Source organism: Patella vulgata, chromosome 6 (genome assembly GCF_932274485.2).
Source record: "Patella vulgata chromosome 6, xgPatVulg1.2, whole genome shotgun sequence".
NCBI classification, from domain to species: domain Eukaryota; kingdom Metazoa; phylum Mollusca; class Gastropoda; family Patellidae; genus Patella; species Patella vulgata.
In genome coordinates, this window is record NC_065884.2 from 33,563,283 (window position 1) to 33,588,071 (window position 24,789).

General features: G+C 36.3%; 1 protein-coding gene across 2 annotated transcripts in view; it reads left to right on the forward strand.

The window, feature by feature from the left end:
- The window catches only part of LOC126825420 (phosphatidylinositol 4-phosphate 3-kinase C2 domain-containing subunit alpha), a 684,289-nt gene that overhangs the window by 283,249 nt on the left and 376,251 nt on the right, over nt 1-24,789 (forward strand). The gene's annotated exons all lie outside the window — the stretch shown is intronic.

Here is a 24,789-nt window from a genome sequence, read left to right on the forward strand (position 1 = left end):
CGTTGGAAGAAAGTGGTTTTTTTCCCAATTTGTAACCTTTTTTAAACTTAACGTGACATAGTCGCTATTTAATCTTTTGAAATATTTTGAAAGCCAATTTCTTGTTGTTTTGTATGATATATTTTTTATGAACCTGATCATAATATTAATTTCATAAACTTAAGTTGAAAAACGTCAATTTTGTGTGTTTTGACATTACGGTAAAAAAAATTGTCACGTTTTGAAACGGGGGGTACCCTATCTCAAGTGCTCGTCGGCAGTTCTTATTAATATATTTTTTTACATTTTGATACCATTAGAAAGATAATTGAACTACCTTTTGATCGGTCGGGTTAGAATGTTGGCATTTAAAAATACGATGTATATTTTTCAAGTTGAAAAAACAATTCATGCTCACTTTTTATGAGGCAATTCGTCAAGATTCCACCTCCGACCGATCGAAAGTTTGTTTTATTGCTGTTCCGATGCTATTAAATTCAGAGCATGTTAAGTGCTGCCGCTGAGCACTTGAAAATGGTATACAACGTGACATTTTGTGGACGAATAAATCTCGTCGAAATGCAACTTAATATTCATTTATGAAGTAAGCGTTATGATATAACATAACGCTTACTTCATAATAAAGAACTTGCCTAAAAATAGTTAATTCCATTTTATTTTCACGCTTAAGCCAAAGTCGTTTGATATTGGTAATGTAACTTTATATGCCCATAAATGATGTCACGTGGATACAATATATTAAGCAAGACATAACCGAAAACTTACAAGGATTTAACGTACATTGTAGGCCTACATTTAAAAAATAAGATCAGATCTCCAAACAATAGGGCCTATTTAAAATGGCGTGGGCCTAATTAATTTCGTTTTTAATCGTATCAGACAAGTCTAAAAAAAATTTTTTTTACAAAATCTTTGGGCCTGAGGCTGAAGCCTCATCAGCCTCACTGATAATCCGCTACTGCCATTATTACATTCCGCAGCTGTGAGGGAAGACAACTTACAGATAATACATACGATTTCTATCCACTTAAAAGGGAATTATACCTAAATAAAGCTGGAACAACAATTGTCTCAAAACATTTTAATAATTTTATTAAATAATTTAGCATTATATTATAACAGTTGTCATACTAATTATTATAATTTTAATTATTTGTATTTTTGGGAAATACTGAGTGCCATGGAAAACGCATCACTTAGTTTTTCGTATAACAAAATGATCCTGTAAACATATGTTATTTATTTTGCTTCTTATTGTGAACAATATTCAGATGGGAACACATCAATAACAACACATTTGTACACTTATGTATGTTTAATCTGTAATCAAGGGTACAAAGTCAGAGGGGTCAAAACCAAAAGTACGACACAGATGTCAGTAGCTCGTGTGGCCTCCACGGGCCATCATCACGGTAGGCTACAGCATTAACGCAACCCCTGCAAATGTGTAGGGCGGTGCGGTGATGAAATGTGAAGCCTCCCCACACCATTACCCTTCCCCTACCCCATCGATTCGTTTCAAAGACGCAACAGTCTGCAAGACCTTCCCCAAGACGTCTCCACACACGTTGACGGCCATCAGCGTGATAAAGATGAAATCGACTCTCATCACCGAAGAGCACACTTTGCCAGTCTACTCTTCTCCATGTCTGGTGTCCTTGAGCCCATATCAAACGCCACTGACGGTGATGATCCCTGAGGATAGCTCCAACATAAGGTCGTCATGCACGGAGTCCTACTTCTCTTAGACTACATCTTACGGTGTTGGCACTTCCTGGTCCTTATCTTCCGACGACTGCTGCACCTGTTCGAGTCGCTGGGCGGAATCTGTCACGCAGATGAGTGACCCGGATATAGCAGTCTTGAGCCTGGGTTGTAACGCGTTGTGGACCAGGACGTTGACGGTCACGTGTTGATCCAGTAACTCTAACACGTTCCACCAACCTTACAATAGTGGACTGATGACAATTGAAGTGTCTGGCAATAGCACGTGTAGACATGCCAGCCCGGGACATTCCAATGGCTTCATTCGGTTGATTTTCAGTAAGTCTCGGCATCTCTAGCTCGATTCCTTCACACGTCCAACAACAAATTAGGACAGATTGACGTTTCACAGTTCATGTACTGCACATTAAAACATGCTTTTAAAGGGCTCACATACAATGCTGCACGTGAATATTGGGTTTTTCATGTGCATCTCGTGCAATTTTATTTTGTGCACACGGGTCGATAATTTTTGCGTTTGGGAGCATTGTATACATACAAAACCACCTAGTAATAAAATATTTGGGAAAAAAAAGTGATGTGTTTTCCATGGCGCTTAGTATATATTTAACACATAATTATAGGGGCTCTATATTTATTGGCCAGTTAAACAAATGAAGTTACCGACAAACGTAAGGCCTTGAAGGCTTAATTTGAAAATTCACATTCATGAAAATATACAAAATAATATGGAAAAAGAGTCATACGGATTAAAATGAATAATGAAAATTCAAAAGTGAAGAAAAAACAAAACAATTCTTTCTGTCAAAATCATTGCATTATCTTTGACCACATAATGTAGCTTCCATTTATATAGGCCTTAACTGTAGCCTATCGATAGCCTACTTTTAGAGAATTATGCACAACAAAAATAACTTTTTATTGGTCAATTTTGTTATCTTCTGAGTAGAAAATAATGTCAAAGTAGAATCCTCCTGGAACATGTAGGCCTACATGAAAGCAACGAATGCTGAGTACAACAACAGTTATGTTATTTTTAAATTTATCATTTGCAACCAAATATTAAGTAATATACAAGAGTAAAGATATGTGATTTTAAAAATTCACAATCACATTTACTTGTAAACAAAATTTCACTTCAATATCTCAATTCCTTCATATTTTATTTATGTCGTAAAAACGGCCAAAATGGGCAATTTGGTACTGAGGAATATTTTTCAAAAGTGAACCCCTTTCCTGCTCTTGAGACATAAAAATATTTTGATTTTATTTATTTTTTAAAATCTTGCCTGATAGCTTCTGATTTTAAGATAATACAATTATATTGGAAAATAATGCTTTTTGGAAAAAAATAAATGTGGTTGCTATGGTAACAACTCAAACTCCTTCATATTTTTCTCAAACTTTCACAATCCATATAATTTGATATTGCATGGGTTCCAAATATTTTAAATTGCTTACTTTAAAATGTAGAGATCACCTTTTGGGTTATGGTATATAGGATTGAAAACAGTTGAAAATTGCATTGTTTTCCATTTTTGTTGCTATGACAGGGTTAGGGGGATCACGTGGCTAAGTGGGTAAGATGCTGGCTCGCTAGCCTGGAGGTTTGGTGTTCGATCCCTGCATTGGCCGAGAAAGTTTATCCAGATTTTCTGGCGTGGTTTCCCCTTGTCAGTGATGCAGGACAAGGACAGCTGTCTAGTCGATTTGGATGGGATGAACAAACGAGGCCCTGTGTACATATTGGCGCGTACGTAAAAGATCCCTTGGCAGTTGGAATTCGATATAAGAGTAGGCCATAGTGCCGCTGCCCAGATAAAATTTCCCTCCTAGCGCACTGCATGGCATATTCCCGTCTTCATTAGCCCAGTTTAGGAGTAGGACGTTAAACCCCGTTTCAGTTCATTTCATTTCATTTTTGATAATATATGACGGATTAGAAGTATGTAATTTTAAAAATTCACAAACTTTTTGACATGTTCACATAATTTCACTTATGTATCTCCATTCCTTCTTATTTTATTAATGTCCCCAAAATAGGCAATTTGCTACCGCGGAAAATTGTTCAAAAATGAACATATATATATCCTGCTCTTGAGAGAAGGCATATAAATATTTTTGCTCTTTTTTTTCTTTTTAATCTTACTTGATATCTACTGATTTTAAAATGCATAACAACCAGGTTTAATATTTCAGATATAATATGGACAAGACAATTTTTGATGAAAAAATTAACCAAAATCACTTTGACAAAATAGAAATCCCCGGTTGTACGTGGCAAGGAGTAGGGTCGCCTGTCCAACCTCATGGGTTTCCTCCGGGTCCTCCGGTTTCCTCCCACTGCTAAAGACCCCTATGCACAAGCGAATTATGTAAATAAAATTAAAAACCATATGTTAGTCTCGAAATGACCAAGTTTGTGTCGAGTGGACGTTAAACCCCATTTCTCTCTCTTTGACAAAATAGAATATTTGAGAAAACCTATGTATTTTGGAGTTGCTGGGGAAATCAGAGTAATTGTTACAAAAATGTGAAAATTGAAACATAAATAGCCTTAAAGTTGTATTTCATGAATTTACATCTACATTTTTGATAGTTTTGCTATGAAATTTAATATGACATCGCAAAAAACACCAAAAATGACTTTTGAGGGAAGACAACTTACAGATAATACATACGATTTCTATCCACTTAAAAGGGAATTATACCGAAATAAAGCTGGAACAACAAAAGAATTAACGCAAGCTAAGAATAGTTTAAAAAATGGCTCAGATTGTGGATTTTTCGTTTGAGGTTGAGATGATGGAACCGACATTAGAATTAGGTCAGTCATGTCGATACGTAACCCAATTGTCTCAAAACATTTTAATAATTTTATTAAATAATTTAGCATTATATTATAACAGTTGTCATACTAATTATTATAATTTTAATTCTTTGTATTTTTGGGAATTACTGAGTGCCATGGAAAACGCATCACTTAGTTTTTCGTATAACAAAATGATCCTGTAAACATATGTTATTTATTTTGCTTCTTATTGTGAACAATATTCAGATGGGAACACATCAATAACAACACATTTGTACACTTATGGATGTTTAATCTGTAATCAAGGGTACAAAGTCAGAGGGGTCAAAACCAAAAGTACGACACAGATGTCAGTAGCGCATGTGTCCTCCACGGGCCATCATCACGGTAGGCTACAGCATTAAAGTGACCCCTGCAAATGTGTAGGGCGGTGAAGCCTTCCCACACCATTACACTTCCCCCACCCCATCGGTTCGTTTCGAAGACGCAACAGTCTGCAAGACCTTCCCCAAGACGTCTCAACACACGTTGACGACCATCAGCGTGATAAAGATGAAATCGACTCTCATCACTGAAGAGCACACTTTGCCAGTCTACTCTTCTCCATGTCTGGTGTCCTTGAGCCCATATCAAATGCCACTGACGGTGATGATCCCTTAGGATAGCTCCAACATAAGGTCGTCATGCATGGAGTCCTACTTCTTTTAGACGACGTCTTACGGTGTTGGCACTTACTGGTCCTTATCTTCCGACAACTGCTGCACCTGTTCGAGTCGCTGGGCGGAATCTGTCACGCAGATGAGTGACCCGGATGTAGCGGTCTTGAGCCTGGGTTGTAACGCGTTGAGGACCAGGACGTTGACGGTCACGTGTTGATCCAGTAACTCTAACACGTTCCACCAACCTTACAATAGTGGACTGATGACAATTGAAGTGTCTGGCAATAGCACGTGTAGACATGCCAGCCCGGGACATTCCAATGGCTTCATTCGGTTGATTTTCAGTAAGTCTCGGCATCTCTAGCTCGATTCCTTCACACGTCCAACAACAAATTAGGACAGATTGACGTTTCACAGTTCATGTACTGCACATTAAAACATGCTTTTAAAGGGCTCACATACAATGCTGCACATGAATATTGGGTTTTTCATGTGCATCTCGTGCAATTTTATTTTGTGCACACGGGTCAATATTTTTTCGTTTGGGAGCATTGTGTGAAACAATAGTTCATAGTATTGCATAATATTATACATACAAAACCACCTAGTAATAAAATATTTGGGAAAAAAAAGTGATGCGTTTTCCATGGCGCTCAGTATATATTTAACACCTAATTATAGGGGCTCTATATTTATTGGCCAGTTAAACATATGAAGTTACCGACAAACGTAAGGCTTAATTTGAAAATTCACATTCATGAAAATATACAAAATAATATGGAAGAAGAGTCATACGGATTAAAATGAATAATGAAAATTCAAAAGTGAAGTAAAAACAAAACAATTCTTTCTGTCAAAATCATTGCATTATCTTTGACCACATAATGTAGCTTCCATTTATATAGGCCTTAACTGTAGCCTATCGATAGCCTACTTTTAGAGAATTATGCACAACAAAAATAACTTTTTATTGGTCAATTTTGTTATCTTCTGAGTAGAAAATAATGTCAAAGTAGAATTCTTCTTGTAACATGTAGGCCTACATGAAAGCAACGAATGCTGAGTACAACAACAATTATGTTATTTTTTAAATTATGTAGTTGCTATGGCAGCCACCCAAATTCTTTAATATTTCCCTAAAATTACACAATCCATAATATTTTATAGTACATGTGTTATAAGTATATGCTAAAATGCTTACTGGTATCGTACTTAAAATGTGGTAATCATTTGCAACCAAATATTAAGGAATATACAAGAGTAAAGATATGTGATTTTAAAAATTCACAATCACATTTACTTGTAAACAAAATTTCACTTCAATATCTCAATTCCTTCATATTTTATTTATGTCGTAATAACGGCCAAAATGGGCAATTTGCTACTGAGGAATATTTTTCAAAAGTGAACCCCTTTCCTGCTCTGTCTAGTCGATTTGGATGAGATGAAAAACCGAGGCCCTGTGTACATATTGGCGTGTACGTAAAAGATCCCTTGGCAGTTGGAATTCGATATAAGAGTAGGCCGTAGTGCCGCTGCCCGGACAAATTTCCCTCCTAGCACACTGCATGGTATATTCCTGTCTTCATTAGCCCAGTTTAGGAGTAGGACGTTCAACCCCATTTCAGTTCATTTCATTTCATTTCTGATAATATATGACAGATTAGAAGTATGTAATTTTAAAAATTCACATAATTTCACTTATGTATCTCCATTCCTTCTTATTTTATTCATGTCCCCAAAACACCCACAAAATAGGCAATTTGCTCCCGCGGAAAATTGTTAAAAAATGAACATATCGTCGCTGCGCTTCCAAAACCTCGTATCTCGGATTTAGCCAAAAACTTTTTTGGGGCTTATTACATTCACATTTCATTGATACATGACCTTTCAAAACCTCGGACCTCTAAACCAATTAGAAATGCTTATTTTTAGCTTGTGACTAATTGTCGTATTTCGATTGGACAAAAAATATTTTCGTCAAAACCTCGTATCTCAAGACCACGTTGAAACGACGTCAATAGTATTTCGATTGGACAAAAAATATTTTCGTCAAAACTTCGTATCTCAAGACCACGTTGAAACGACGTCAATAGAAGCCTGCATTTGTTTGATACGGTAAGTTTTTATGATATTTAACCTCTATAAATCAACAACAAGAAGTAATATTAATATTTTATATATAATTAAGTTACCTAGATGTGATTTAGTAGCAATTGGAGTTAATTTTAGGTATGTAATGTAGATAATTTGTCAGCTCAGCTAATATTGCCTAGAAAATTAGTCATTTTATTCCCACATTGACAAATAAACAACAACGTAGTACATTAAGGCCTTTTATATTTTAATTAAACTATTACAGTGTCTATTATATATTCGCCAACACTTCCAAATTTGAGATACGACATTTTGGAATAAAACATTTGGAAAAATATTTTACGACATACGATATTTTGACGTAATTTAATATTTACATTTCAGAATGAAAAGAAGATTTTAGAGATGTCTCAACGGCCTTTACTACCATTGTCTCGGGGGAAAATGATTCTTAAACTTGCTGATGCCAATTCCAACAACATAGGTTTGTCTTTAGAAAGACCACCAATAGCTAATAAATCACATGAAGGTAATATAGACAGAAATGGTAAACAACAGAACATAACCAACAACCACAACAAACCAGCCCATTTAGATGAAAATTCTGGATCAAACATTATTGAAAATTCTGGATCAAACATTATTGAAAATTCTTTCAAAACATCACCTCTGGTATCCGATGATAATGCTCAAACCATTGTTAGTTTAGAAGATATTGTGGTCGAAGAGGATATTGGTGAAATTAGTATATCTGATATAGGAGATATTGGTATAGACTCAATTATAACCAGCATAATTGAAGCACCGCCCGAAAAGGAAACAGCAACCATAGAGTTAGATTATTCTGCAAATGATAAAGTTGTCTCCAAACCGAGTACTAGTACATGTAGTACACAAAATATTAAACAATGCCACAAGAGAAATCCTGAAACTGATCTTACTGATGTGTATATTGAGCCGGATATAATTATTAAACAACCAATGGTAAACAGGGATGGACTAATAGAAGAAATGGATCTTGATGACTCCGTGAAAGATCCGGATTGGCAACCTGACTCTGGCACAGAAGAAGATGAAGATGGAAACAGTGATGATATACATGTAGGAACCGGCGAGAAGAGACGTACTTTAGATGATAAGAGTTTTTACTGGAAGAAAAAGGTTAACAAGCGTTTAAGGATGGAAGGAAAGAAGTATAAAGGATTAACTGAAGTAGATTGACAGTATAAATTTAAAATTGACAGAGAAGAAAGAAAACTGAGACCAAGGGAGTGTACAGACAGGTGCGAGAAACTTGGACGGAAATGTAATGAAATAAGTGAAGAATCAAGAGAGGGGTTTTTCAAGGGTTTTTGGAATATGAATTGGGAAGAGAAAAGGGTCTATGTATGTGGATTGGTTGAAAGGGGAGAGGTAAAGGAAAGAACGACCAAGGGGGAGAGCAGACGACAAAGTTCATTTAAATATTATTTGAAATATAATAATCAACGATATTAAGTGTGCAAATCCATGTTTTTGAGCACACTCTGTCTTGGAGAAAAGACTGTTTACCAGTGGAAAGCGGACTGTAATGAGTATGGAATACCAGCCAAATTTCCAGACAACGCAATTTCAAAACCAGCACGTTCTACACTAAAGCCAAAGGGTGATACTGCCAGAGATTTTCTCAACGACATCCCTAAACTACCGTCCCATTACTGTAGATCAACAAGCACCAAACTTTATTTTCAACAAGAGCCGATATATATATAAGGTGTATAGAACCTATTGTGCATCTAATAACATAACAGTTTGTGGCCGTAAATTATTCTTTCAGGTTTTTGACGAAATGAATTTGTCATTATATGTACCCAAGAAAGATCAGTGTGATACGTGTATTGCTTATCAAACCAGGAACATAAGCGAAGAGGGGTATAATTTGCACATTGAGAAGAAAGAAGCTGCCAGAGATGAAAAGGGTCGAGATAAAGAAAGAGCCTTAGAAGATAAATCGTTATTAATGTTAACATTGGATTTACAGGCTATTCTCATGTGTCCAAAGTTAGAGGCTAGTGCACTCTACTATAAAACTAAGTTAGGGTGCCATAATTACACTATTTTCAATGTAGCCACTCGTCAAGTTAAATGTTACTTCTGGTTTGAGTCAGAGGGAGGCCTTACTGCCAACTCATTCGCTTCCTGTTTGTCTGATTATCTAGAAGTGGCCATTGATGATTCAATCACGGAAGTTATTATATACACAGATGGCTGCACATATCAAAACAGAAATCTAATTGTATCTCAGGCTCTTCTACCGCTTTCTCGAAAAAAAAATATTGTTATTACTCAGAAGATTCTTGAAAGGGGTCACACACAAATGGAGTGTGACTCCATTCACAGTGTCATTGAAAGAGCAATAAAACGAAAGCCAATCTATTCACCTCAGAACTACGTGGATAAAATCCGCGAAGCTAGACCCAAACAGCCCTATGAAGTGGAATTTCTCACTCACGAGTTTTTCAAGGAGTACTCTAAGCTAAAATACTATAACTCAATAAGGCCAGGAACAAGGACAGGAGAACCAGTAGTCACTGATTTACGAGTTATAAGATAATCCAGATGGAGTTATTGAGTATAAATTAAATTATGGTGACGAGTTTTCCCCCTTACCAAGGAGAGCCAAGATAGGAGAACTCTCACCACTTGATGAAGTACCTCAACTTCACGAAGATCCTCTACCAATCAAGAAGAAAAAGTATGGCCACTTGCAGGACTACCATACATTTTATGATAATTTACCACATGAAAACTGATTTGGTTTAATTACATGTTTAACAATTACAGAATTGTGTTACAAGTTTTAGTTTGTGTTGGTTTTAATGTATTATTATAATAATAAATATATTAAACAACATACTCTCCGTTTTTTTTCTGTCTGAATTAAAAACCAACAGAGACTGGGGGAAACAATAAGGTTTGTGTTCTATTAATGGAAACGTAAATTTTGATTTAATACCCACTTTGATACCTCTCTACTTACCTAAAGCCTTGTATCCCTAAATATGCACTCATGTAAACACTCATTCGCTGACCCACCGACATCCCAAATTACTTATAACCAACCTATATCAATAAACTCGCCCATGAACTCACCCATCCGCTCAGAAACTCATCCATTCGCTTTGTAACTCACAAACCCACTCATAAACTCACTAACCTGCTTTGTAACTCACCCACCCACGCAGAAACTCACTAACCCGCTTTGTAACTCACCCACTCACTCAGAAACTCACTAACCCGCTGTGTGTGTAACTCATCCACCCAATCAGAAACTCACTAACCCGCTTTGTAAATCACCCACCCACTCAGAAACTCACTTTGTAACTCACCCACCCATCCACCCACTTACTCAGTAACTAACTCACCGCGTAGTATTTGATCAATTTATCCAGTATCAAGCCCATCAGTTCACAAATCCACCCACTCAGTAACTCATCCACTCTCCAAGATTCGTGATTGTGCTTTATTAAAATAATCTTTTATTGGTCCAACAACTTTCAGAAACTCGTATCTCATTTTTTTTTAATATAGTAGAGATACGAATATCGTATGTCATTCATTTTGGAGAACAAAAATTCTTTAAAATATTGTATCTCGTTTTTTTAATTTGATTTTATAGGTACATGCTATACACTCATACACCCTTGAAGGTAGTCTTATTTAGCATGTATTATATCGAAGGAACCATTCAATCCGCCAGTTATTATTTGATCTGTAAAGTTTTTTGTGTCTCCTGAAAAGTAGCAAAATTCGAGATACGAGATTTTGGAAGCGCAGCGACGATATATATATCCTGCTCTTGAGAGAAGGCATATAAATATTTTTGCTCTTTTTTTTCTTTTTAATCTTACTTGATATCTACTGATTTTAAAATGCATAACAACCAGGTTCAATATTTCAGATATAATATGGACAAGACAATTTTTGATGAAAAAATTGACCAAAATCACTTTGACAAAATAGAATATTTGAGAAAACCTATGTATTTTGGAGTTGCTGAGGAAATCAGAGTAATTGTTACAAAAATGTGAAAATTGAAACATAAATAGCCTTAAAGTTGTATTTCATGAATTTACATCTACATTTTTGATAGTTTTGCTATGAAATTTAATATGACATCGCAAAAAACACCAAAAATGACTTTTTCAGGGTGTTGAAAAATCTTTCTTCCGCGGAAGGTCAAAAATTGCAACTTTGAGCCTTCATAAAAAAAATAATTTTCATCCGATTTTGAATCTGTAAAATGTTTTGTGAGAAGAATGATGAGATCAACCTGAAAAACTAATAAAATCAAATGTATAATCATAATCTCAAAATCACCTTTTCCACCTACTGAAAGGTGATTTAATTATCGCTAGGGGTGAAAATCTCTGCGACGGTGCGTTTTCTGTACTAGGTGTGTTAATTAACGGACGGGTTAAAAACGACTGACACAGTGTGTATTATTTGTTTGGTGAGTTTTCTCGAAAGCGTGTTATAACTGCAGCAAAGGTGATTTATCAAAGACCAGCAGGCTTTATCTGACACGTTGGTGTTAAATCTAGTTTATCGTGCGATTTCTTGTTCGACTGTGTGTTTTACACAGATCGGTCTTTGTTAAGTGTAGATCTTTATACATGGATTTATACGTTCTGTAGTTACATATATGCGCTCTTACTCTTATACATATTTCATTTCTTGATGAATACTACATGACTTCATGTTTAATACTTCGTACCATAGTCGGGCTGTACCATAAAATTACATTGCTTACAATCGAGTGATGCTCATAGCAAAATTTTCAACTTGAAAGTTGAAAATAGTCATTTTCATGCATGTTGGTTTCACTATAACATGATTACCCTTGATAGAACAGATCAAAGAATAAAATTGCACGTAGCCACTATTTATAATTTATCACACAGTTTAGACCACAATGTGTTATGATTCGCATTTTGGTATTCTAAATTGATTGTTATTCGGAGTTGTTAAGTTCCATTGCGTGTATGGAAATTAAATCAACGAATAGTTTTAAAATTAATTATGGTTTCGAAATAATATCAATCTAATTTGTCTTATTTAAAAAGGGGCTCCTGCACAATTTAGTTGTTTATTGGGTAATACGTAGAGTCCATGATCTATTTTGGCGAGAGATTAAGCTGTCAATATGTAATTATAAAATACCTTTTTATAAAGAAGATAAATGATGTTAGACATCATAAGCTAACAAACAAGACGAGTATACTTTATTACAAAAACATTGGTGAACTAATCTAAAATCATAACGGCAATTAACTAACAATAGCTGGTACCTTCAAAGGGTACTGTGAGTGTTTTTTTCGATAATTATATATTTATCAATAATTGATGTGATAAATTTTTTATGTAATGTTTGGTGCGTGATAACCAGGACCATTTTGATGTGATATAGATGTATTGCTTTTGTATTTAGACTTATCTGTCATGGAGAATGTTTACATTGTGTTGATCAGCTGTCAACTGTCATAAATTCCAAATGTCCGCCCCCGATGGGCCTTCCGTTAGCAATCTTGATTGACAAATTGTTTTATCTCTGTAACTATTATTGTAAGCACCTTAGTGGCTGACTGTTCCTTGTTGTGGTCTGTGTTTTTTGTGCCTGTGTTTTATTGTGGATTTCGACATACAAATATATAATCCGCAGGCGTGGTAAAGCCGTTACCACAGAGTAACAATACACAGAGTGGCGTCTCATATTACGGCCCATAGAAACACAGCGACGCACAATGCATCTTGGGAATTGTCTGTAATAAACACCTGACAGTTTCTTCAACGACGTTACGATATCTATATCGATGAACTAAATCTCTTTAATTTCGTAGTTTTATAGTATTTTCGGTAACAAAACTACTGAGAATTATCACATACAATTGTGGGAATTTTTCATTTTTTAAAAATCCCTTTATCACCAAACTAGCAAATGACCAACTTCAAAACTACTTATATCTATTGAAAACACTCTCTACTTTCGTGTTTAGGACCATTTGCGCATAGAACATTTGTTTGTTTATCATATTATATGAATAATTGCTAATTTTCATTATTTACCTGTCAGAAGTCGGCCATGCTTGATTCAAGCCTTGAGGTTTCGCTACGTGCTCTCTGATTGGCTACGCGCGACCAATCAAATCAGCGTTTGAATGGTGCCTTCAGCGCTGATCGCACGAGCGTTTCGCGAGTAAGAGGGTATATAAGGAGCCGAATTCACCACTTGTCTTTGTACCACCGTCCGGGATTAATATAGGTACGGGAATAGTAACTATTCCATTTATTAGCCGGGAAAAGAAACTTTTCCACCATGCTAATAAACTATATTTAATTTTGGCTTTTATTTATCGATGATTTGAAAAGTATTTAAACGTTGTGATTTATTTAGGTTTAGTTAGGAATTTTTTGCGCTCATACATTTAACATTTAAAGTAGCTTTCTACATTTTCTAATATTACTGCGCTTTCGGTTCGGATTGTTTCGTAATTATACTCGTTGATCATTGGCACGGGTCACTCTCGTGAAGTGTTTCCGTGGAGCTTTTTTTACTTTGCGGACTTTTGTCTGCATTTATGTAGATTCGGTCTTGGTTTTTTATGTCATTGGTTTTTTTGTGCGAACTTTGTGTAAACCGGTACCTGCATTGTTTCGTGTGTAATGACTTTGCCTGCCGTCTGAATTTTATCTTGCTCGGAGCGAAATCCGGCATTTAGGACGTGGTCTTGAACGGGTGGAACCAGTATTACTGTAGGCGGAAAGATGCGTACGATTCGTAGTTGTTGAAAGTTACTATAGTACTAATAGTCATGGAATCTCGAGATAACATTAAATTAGTTGTTTTGTAAAAACGTACCTTCATCTGATAAACACTGGGATAAATCTAAACTTTTATCTTAGAAATTGAGGCCCAATTAATTGATTAGGGATAAACTCCTTCATTCATTCATTTATTCATCTATTTATTTATAGATTTATTAAACCATACGATTGTCAGCTGTTGCAATTTGTTTAATAAAATTTTTTGGGAATAATGAATAATCGTTTGTTTTCTCTGAATTGATGTTTGGGGCAAACCATTGAGCATCCAGTATACGAATCCCTGGTTCTTCTGAATAAACCCACAGTTGGAGGTTTTGTGTCTGGTAAAAAGGGCAGGACTTACTTTGCATTTATTTTAACTGAGGGTCGTGACGCGATTGACTCCCGGGTAACTTTGGTTTTGGCGAGCTTGAACCTACATTTTTGCTTTTTAAGTCCCTAGATACTTCATTTTTGCCGGGCTTGCCCTCGTATTACATATTGGCGAGCTTCGTGGAGTACATTTTTGCCAGTCACAAGCCCCTCCTACTACACTATCATAGTATGTTAGTTGTGTGTGTGTTTCAGGAATTTATAAAACATGATTCATATTTTTAAAACATGCATAAAGCGTGGTACTATGGCCTGGAATGAAGTGAGACTGACGGTTTACGAATTGGTCTATAAAGGCCATAAAATATTGTCGTTTTTTAAGAGGTTTTATTAACTTTGAAACTATTCCACTAAATACTTGTTGTTTCCACTCCTAGATTTGAAATGTAATTTCCATACACCTTAAAATGGGTCATTTGAAAATGTCAAAGTGCCACGCCCTTTTTGGGATAAGGCCTATTTTACTCAACATGATTTATTTTTTCCCCCCCAAATTTATTTTTGGAAAATGAAGACGGTGTCCGCTTAGAAAAAAACGCCTCTATAAGGAGATTGTTCTCCTTCGTAAGGCTCTTTAAACTGATACCTATTACTTTTATCCCTACTTATTTCGTATATCGTTTCAGATACATGACGTCTGGGAGAACTGGTTATATCGTCAGAAAATCCTACTTTAGATTTATGGGAAGGCGGATTAGATACGAATTCCTCCTCCGAATCTGATATAACCAGTTCTCCCAGACATCATGTATCTGAAACGATATACGAGATAAGTAGGGATAAAAGTAATAGGTATCAGTTTAAAGAGCCTTACGAAGGAGAACAATCTCCTTATAGAGGCGTTTTTTTCTGAGCGGACACCGTCTTTATTTTCCAAAAATCCAAAATATAGTACCCCTTACTCTAATAGGTCTGATTACGTTTGTGCCGGTAAAAAGTCTGGACCGATTTTTGTTGGATACGGGATCATCTTTCTCAATTTTCTCCTATCATCAGTATCTCATGATTGGGTCAGAAAAACCATGTTTGCAGAAGTCAAACACTATTCTCAGGACTGCCAATGGTCATGATATTTCTACAAAGGGTCTCGTTAATTTGGATATTCAAATAGAAAATGAAATTTATAATCAAGATTTTTTGATAGCGGACATTGCTTTACATGGGATTCTTGGCATGGACTTCATTCTTAAGCATAAATGTCAAATAAATTTCAGTAACTTTGTTATAAATACAGATAAGGGAACCCTGCCTTTAATTACTGATACGAATTATCCGATCTGTGCTAACATAATGCTTTCAGAAACGGTTGTTATACCTCCAAAATCAGAGAAACTAGTAACTGGTTATACTGATGTTAATTTGCATGGAAAAATAATGATGTTAGAACCTAATCATACAATTCAAAATAAGAAATTGCTTTTGGCTAAATCGGTAATCAGAGATCCAAATGTTAGATCCACAAGGAAGTAAGATTGTGGTTCCAGATCCTATTGAAGAGCTGTCATGGGAGTGGGAGGATTCCACCAACGATACCTGCAAACAGACAATATAAAACATTATTAACTTAATTTGTACATTATTTAATTTATGAAAGAGTTTAAAATTGGTTCAATTGTTCAATAATAAAATAAAAAAAACGTTCAGGAATTTGTTTCTCCTGTTCTTATATAAGAATAGTCGCGAATAAGGGGAGGGGAATGTGGGAATTTTTCATTTTTTAAAAATCCCTTTATCACCAAACTAGCAAATGACATGCTTGAAAACTACTTATATCTATTGAAAACACTCTCAACTTTTGTGTTTAGGACCATTTGCGCATAGAACATTTGTTTGTTTATCATATTATATGAATAATTGCTAATTTTCATTATTTACCTGTCAGAAGTCTGCCATGCTTGATTCAAGCCTTGAGGTTTCGCTACGTGCTCTCTGATTGGCTACGCGCGACCAATCAAATCAGCGTTTGAATGGTGCCTTCAGCGTTGATCGCACGAGCGTTTCGCGAGTAAGAGGGTATATAAGGAGCCGAATTCACCACTTGTCTTTGTACCGCGGTCCGGGACTAATATAGGTACGGGAATAGTAACTATTCCATTTATTAGCCGGGAAAAGAAGCTTTTCCACCATGCTAATAAACTATATTTAATTTTGGCTTTTATTTATCGATGATTTGAAAAGTATTTAAACGTTGTGATTTATTTAGGTTTAGTTAGGAATTTTTCGCGCTCATACATTTAACATTTAAAGTAGCTTTCTACATTTTCTAATATTACTGCGCTTTCGGTTCGGATTGTTTGGTAATTATACTTGTCGATCATTGGTGCGGGTCACTCTTGCGAAGTGATTCCGTGGAGCTTTTTTTTACTTTGCGGACTTTTGTCTGCATTTATGTAGATTCGGTCTTGGTTTTTCATGTCATTGGTTTTATTGTGCGAACTTTGTGCAAACCGGTACCTGCATTGTTTCATGTGTAATGACTGTGCCTGCCGTCTGAATTTTATCTTGCTCGGAGCGAAATCCGGCATTTGGGACGTGGTCTTGAACGGGTGGAACCAGTATTACTGTAGGCGGAAAGATGCGTACGATTCGTAGTTGTTGAAAGTTACTATAGTACTATTAGTCATGGAATCTCGAGATAACATTAAATTAGTTGTTTTGTAAAAACGTACCTTCATATTCATCTGATAAACACTGGGATAAATCTAAACTTTTATCTTAGAAATTGATTAGGGATAAACTCCTTCATTCATTCATTTATTCATCTATTTATTTATAGATTTATTAAACCATAGGATTGTCAGCTGTTGCAATTTATTTAATAAAATTTTTTGGGAATATAGGCCCCCTAATACTATGAAATTGTCCATTTTACACTACTGCACAAGAATATATATTAAAACATAGATATGACGTCACCCTTTGATGTTTTTAACCAGTATATAGGAGAATGTACGCTTTTCTTAAACAATCGTCTATTATTTATAAAACTGTCCATTATTTTTAATAAATAATGGACAGTTTTATAAATAATAGACGATTGTCTAAGAAAATACCAATAATAGACACGTATCTCTGAAAAATGGACATGTATTTTGAGATAATTTATTCTCTGAACAAATTAAATTACAGAACATGAAATTACTTTAAAACCTTGATCATAGTTACCGAAATGTCACATGACCGAATGTTGATTTCACGTGTTTGTCTTCATAAAGAATTCCACTTAAATCCGTCCGTTATATGTCACTTGTCTGTTTAATAGTACGTTCAGCACTAGATTGATGATACGTTTTTATAGGCCTACATTTTCACACCTTCTTTGTGGACACTCTACGGGTCATAACTTGAAATACAGGTATATATCCCAAAGACCTCGGTTCCTTTCGATATTGTTTTTGTATGGGACCGTAACTTCATGGATTATGGCCCCTGACTGTACACACTGGAGGTCACAATTATTATTAGCCCATTTTGATGAAACTGAACATGTGTGTTTATATCCCAAAGATTTTGATTCCTTGCGATATTGGCCCCTAACTTCCTGGATTATGGCCCCTGATTTTCTACTTCTTCTACTTCTACCAGGTAGTGTCCACAATCATGGTTGATTATTTTGACACGGCATGGGTTGCGCATGGCCTGCATGATGATGAAAAGTTAAAAACGGGATGAATAGTTAAAAAAAAAAACAGGATAAAAATGACGTGGTGTCGAAGCTCACAGAGCCCCAGACAACATGGACTTGAAGATCTCGAAAGTGTCGGAGGATGGAATGTCTGGTGGTAAAGCATTCCACTCTCCTATTGTTCTTGGGAAGAAGGAGAATTTCTTGGTGTCATTCCTGGCAGATGGAATTTGGAAAGTTTGAGGGTGCGTGTGTCTAGTTGTCCTATTTGATGGAATTAGCATGTCTGTTGTGATGTTAATGAGGTTGTTGTGGATCTGATTGAACAAAAAAACGTCTTTTGAGCCTGTGGAACCTATACAGGTCACAATTTTTATCCCTTTATAAAAAAACGTTCAAATATATCACCGTTACACCATATATTAAATTTTAAATAAAAATTTGGACCGCTAGTACCCTCAATATTAACCACAGTACTAAGAATATTATCAATATCTAAATCATTCTCGTGAGCAGCCTTTCCATCACAACTTTGACGGCTATTATTCCCCCATATCAAGACCATCACAATTTTTACGGCTATTATCTTCCATATAGAGTACATTACCAATGTAATCAGTATCCAAATGCTTATCACATATATTCTCATTATTTATATTTGTTTTCGACTGTATTATAAACATGTCGTCTCCATGTCGAATATTTTTGACTGTCTGTGTATGCTTGCATTGTATGAGTGGAGTGTTTTTTCACATGCATTCATGAGCATGTGCATTTTGTTTTAAGAATAATGGCTTGTTGTTTTAGAAAACTATCCATTATTTGTATCTCTATGGTGCTATGTTTTAAGTTTGATAATAGCCTCAGACTGTCCATTATGTAAATACAAAGAAAAACTTCGGGGCTGACGCCCCTCAGTTGTTTTTTCTATTTACATAATGGACAGTCTTCGGCCATTATCCATCACTTAAATTATTATAAATCTGAAGTTTGCTCTAGATATCTAGGCCATTAAGTCTGATCTGTGTTCAAAGTTACTTTTATTTTTGTGATTTTTTTTGTCAACTGATTATTTAGAAATAGAAAATTTAATTTATACTGTGTACTATTATGGAATTATCTGCCATACAAACTGAAGTTAACCATACAGCATACTATTACTAGATAATGACAGAGTAAATTAAAATTATTTTGAATTACTGAATGGTTTAAAATTAGTGACAGTGCTTCAGTAAATATTTTATTTGTCGGATTAAGGCCTACCAGTAAAAGGGGAAATGTGAGTTTGAATAACATATAACAGTATTAGGCTTACTGTTTTATTAAAAGCTTATTGCAACTGAAAATTGAGCAAAATAATATTTTTGTTATGAAATTTTGAAAGGTATATTAAACAGATTCTTCAGAAAATATAGTTTGTTCCCTCGCACATGATTCTTTTTCAATTGCTTTTAATGACAACATATGAATCTAAATTTATTTTATTCAGTAGACTGTAGGCCTATTATTGTGTTTGTAGATTTTATTTGTTTTTACAAAAAATATAGAATGTAAAAAGAACATGTGCAACTACAGACAGTAAAGCTTACTATTTAAAATTTGATCCTTTAAAAATCACAACTACATGTAATTCTAAAATTACGAAAATACTAGATAGCATGCAATAAAGAATGCAAGGAATGATTTGGTTTACATCGAAGCGCAACTACTTCTTGCCTCGCGTATGCCAAACTACTAAACTACTATGCAAAAAAAGGGTCTACAATTTAAATTACCGGGTATTAATACGTTTATTAGACCTATGACATGTAATGGAGTCAAGTGGCGTGGTTTCGATTCCCCGCTTGTACGAGACAAAGAGTAGGGTCGCCTGTCCAACCTCGTAGGTTTTCTCCAGGTCCCCCTGCTAAAAAAGACCCATCAAGTGAATTATTGAAATAAAACTAACCATGTTAGTCCCGAAATTACCTAGTTCGTGTCGAGTGGACGTTAAACCAAATTTTTCTCTAGTCTCTGAAGTCTCTCTCTACATTAAATTAATAGCACATTGATTTGATTTGATTTAGCTTAGACAAGTTAGAGCGAGAGGTCATATTAAATATCCCCCCTGGGGTGTAGGGGGTGATAAGAATATACCCTTCGTATGTCCTGCGTGTCGTAAAAGGCGACTAAAAGGATCCCTGTAAAAAGGCAACGTGTTTGCCGTGCGTTGCGACCCGTGTCGGTGGAGAGTGGAATCCTGGTAATTGAGTGGGGACTTGGCTTGCAAGCCCTTTCTCTGCAACACATTACTTTGGCCCATGGTTCACCTAGACGGGAGGTCAGAGTGGCCCACTCTGATCAATCGGCTTTGGTCGTTTTAACTCTGTAGAAAGTACATTTTTAATTTCCAATGCTTTGTTGTTTTAACTCAGCAAGTTTACCTTTGTGTCCTTAGTACTTTCTGCAGAGCGGCGGCTTGGGTCAATCAGGTTAGATAAGTATTTTTACTTTCTGGCTTGAGTATACCCCTCGTCGAGCCCTGAGGCCATGCACCGGATATTCATGCTAGTCCTCCCCCTGGTAGGCAGGGAAGTAACCTGAGGGACGACGAAGGGTGAATCAAAAAAAAAAAATTTATGGATTCCCCAATCCCCCAAACCCCAATAAATAACAAACAGAAACGTCCGAATACAGAGGACGTTTCTAACTTATTTAACAACCCAAAGAAAAGTTTAAAGCCATGGCCGAGGTTTCTCTTAATTGAGAGTCCCTCTAAAGACCTTTCAAAAGTTTCACCATTTTTATACGCCCACATTGAAATGTGGTCGTATATTGTCGTCGCCCCCGTCCGTCCGTCCGTCCGGCGGTCCGGCGTCCACAATTGCTTGTGGACGCTCTAGAGGCTAAAGTTAATATCCGATTGACTTTAAATTTATACACAGTGTTTAAGATCATGAGACGAAGAAGCCTATTGATTTTCAGTGATATATGATAATACTGCCAGAGTAATGGCCCTTGATCACTTTGAAAAATCTTGTGGACGCTAAAGTTAATATCCGATTGACTTAAATTTATACACAGTGTTTAAGGTCATGAGACGAAGAAGCCTATTGATTTTCAGCGATTTCCAATAATTACTGCCAGAGTTATGGCCCTTGACCACTTCAAAAAATCTTGTGGATGCTCTAGAGACCAAAGTTAATATCCAATTGCCTTTAAATTTATACACAGTGTTTAAGGTCATGAGGTGAAGAAGCCTATTGATTTTCAGCGATTTCCGATAATTACTGCCAGAGTTATGGCCCTTGATCACTTCAAAAAATCTTGTGGACGCTCTAGAGGCCAAAGTTAATATCCGATTGACTTTAAATTTATACACAGTGTTTAAGGTCATGAGACGAAGAAGCCTATTGATATTCAGCGATTTCCGATAATTACTGCCAGAGTTATGGCCCTTGATCACTTAAAAAAATCCTGTGGACGCTCTAGAGGCCAAAGTTAATATCCGATTGACTTTATATTTATACACAGTGTTTAAGGTCATGAGACGAAGAAGCCTATTGATTTTCAACGATTTCTGATAATTACTGCCAGAGTTATGGCCCTTGATCACTTCAAAAAATCTTGTGGATGCTCTAGAGGCCAAAGTTAATGTCCGATTGAATTTAAATTTATACACAGTGTTTAAGGTCATGAGACGAAGAAGCCTATTGATTTTCAGCGATTTCTGATAATTACTGCCAGAGTTATGGCCCTTGATCACTACAAAAAACCTTGTGGATGCTCTAAAGGCTAAAGTTAATATCTGATTGACTTTAAATTTATACACAGTGTTTGAGGTCACAAAGCGAAGAATCCTATTGATTTTCAAAGATTTCTGATAATTACTGCCAAAGTTATGGCCCTTGATCACTTTGAAAAATCTTGTGGACGCTCTAGAGGCCAAAGTTAATATCCGATTGACTGCAGATTGATACACAGAGTTTAAGATCTTGAGACGAACATGTATATTGATTTTCAATGAATTTTTATGACTTGGAACAGCTAAATTCATGATACAGTATTAAAAGATTTGTATACAAAATGTTAGCATGGGGCAGAACTTTATAAAAACCAAACAAATTCTAATGGTTTTCTGAGTTGTTGCTCTTAATCAGATTTTAGTGTATTATAAATGTTTCATTACCGAAAAAAGTAAAAATATGCGACAACTCTTGTTGACTGCCCGGACGATTTAGCTGCTGTGGGCGTATGTTTCGTTGCCTGGCAACCTATCTTTAATATCCAAGGGCATTGCTGGCTTGGCCGGTGAGCCCAAGGCTATTAAAAAACTAAAAAATGGAACTCTCTTGATAGAATGTTCTAAGGAGAAGCATGCTACAATGCTGCTTAAATCCACATCCTTGGCAGACATTCCTATCAAGGTGTCACCACATAGGTCATTGAACTCCAGTAGAGGTGTAATTCGCTGTCGGGATCTTGAAGGCAGCAGTGAGGAAGCAATGGTAGAATACCTTTCTTCTCAAGGTGTGTCACATGTAAAAAGAATCAGTGTATGCCGAGCAGAAAAGGTGATTCCTACAAGCACCTATATCCTCATGTTCAATCGTCCCGACATTCGTAAGACTCTCAAGGCAGGTTATCTTAACATACCTGTTGATTCTTACATCAGTAACCCACTTCGATGTTACAAATGTCAGAAATTTGGACATAGCAAGACCGTCTGTAGAGGTAAGGATACCTGCACTCGTTGTGGTCATGATGGCCACGAGAGCGCTACCTGCCAGGCGGAATTGTGTTGTATCAATTGCAAGGGTAAGCACTTTGCTTACTCTCGCGAATGTCCAATATGGCAAAAAGAAAAAAGAATTCAACAGGTAATGTCTGAGTGCAAAATATCATATTATGATGCTAGAAAGCAAGTAGATCTTACTGCGCTATTTCCCGTTCCATCCCAAGGGAAATCTTTTGCAGGCGCAGTAAAAGTATCTGCCAGAAGCATCTCTGTTCAGACAGATTTGACCTGGCCTAGAAAAGAGAAAATGCCTAAAACAATATCAGATCATAATAAAGGGGTATCGAGCTCCTCTCAAACAAGTGAGAGCTCGATCAAGATTACTAATTCTTTGCCAGGCGAGGGTTCATCTTCCTTGCCTCCATTTGAAGCTGTTGGGATTATTCCCAACACTTCGTCCCAGAACGGCAAGGGGTCAACCCCCTCGCCCTCTCCTGAAGCTGTCACTCTTGATTCCAGTTCTACTGGTTCGGGATCGCAGCCAGGGGGTATTCCACCAACACAAGTAATTCTCTTGAAAAGAGAGAAAAAACTGGCAAAGATGCGTGAGAGAGAGAAAAAGGGTTCACAAAACCCTATCTCTCTCTACAATCGATATGGGGATGATCTGATGGACGGTCCATAAGGACCCCGTCGGTAAACCGCCAAAAATTAACTATCCCTGACAATGGCTAATTCCATTATTCAATGGAATTGTCGTGGTTTAAAACCAAATTTTAATGAAGTTCAATTATTAATTCAAAAATACAATCCTTTAGCTATTTGTTTACAGGAAACTTTCTTAAAGAATTCTGACACTTTGTCTTTTAGACAATTTGTTGGTTACCATCATCACGCAGTTGGTGATGGTAGAGCTCATGGGGGTGTTTCTATTATTCTTAATGGAGATATCCTTCAAAGTCAAGTCACCCTCAACTCGCCATTGCAGGCAGTTTCAGTTAGGGTGACTTTGCATATTCCTATAACACTCTGCTCTGTATATCTTCCACCAAGTTTACATCTTAATCCCAGAGATCTTGATGACCTTGTTGCACAACTTCCTCTCCCATTTATTATTACGGGAGATTTCAATGGTCATCATTCACTCTGGGGTAGTCCAGATGATAACAGCAGAGGTAAACAAATAGCGGACTTCATTAACCTTAATAATTTGTGTTTATTAAATGATGACTCGCCTACTTATCTACATCCTGCTACAGCTTCCTTTTCTTCCCTAGATCTCACCATTTGCTCTCCGGTCCTGTTTCAGGATTTTACATGGAGAGTAAATGAAGATCTATGTGGTAGTGACCACTTTCCTATCTTGATTGATAATAATGGTCCCTCTCCGGTCGAAAGACCACAGAGGTGGAAGTTGCATAAAGCTGATTGGGCTCTGTTTGAATCTTTGTGTCTCTTCTCTTTTGATACAAAGGAGTTAGAAGATGCAGATGAGCCCTTGGCCTTATTCACTTCAATTCTTCAAGATGTAGCTGAGCAGGCGATTCCAAAAACCACGACAGAGCCAAAACGTTTCAACAAACCATGAACCATCCTTCCATGGAGAATATTGCGGCATACCAGATGGTACGGGCGAAGGACCGTAGAACCATACGCCAAGCAAAGAAGTCTCCATGGCAAGGTTCGTAGGATTAAAGGTAAAAGTAGTGCATTATCAGTTAACCATCTCAATGTTGATAATACCACCTTAACAACATTTCCTGATATTGCCAATTCTCTGGCCAGTACATTTTCATTCAATTCATCATCCAATTTCTCCTCTGATGCCTTTCAGGGCATTAAGAATCAACAGGAGAAAAGGCGACTTAATTTCAAGTCCCGTAATGATGAATGCTATAATGATCGGTTTTCCATTGCA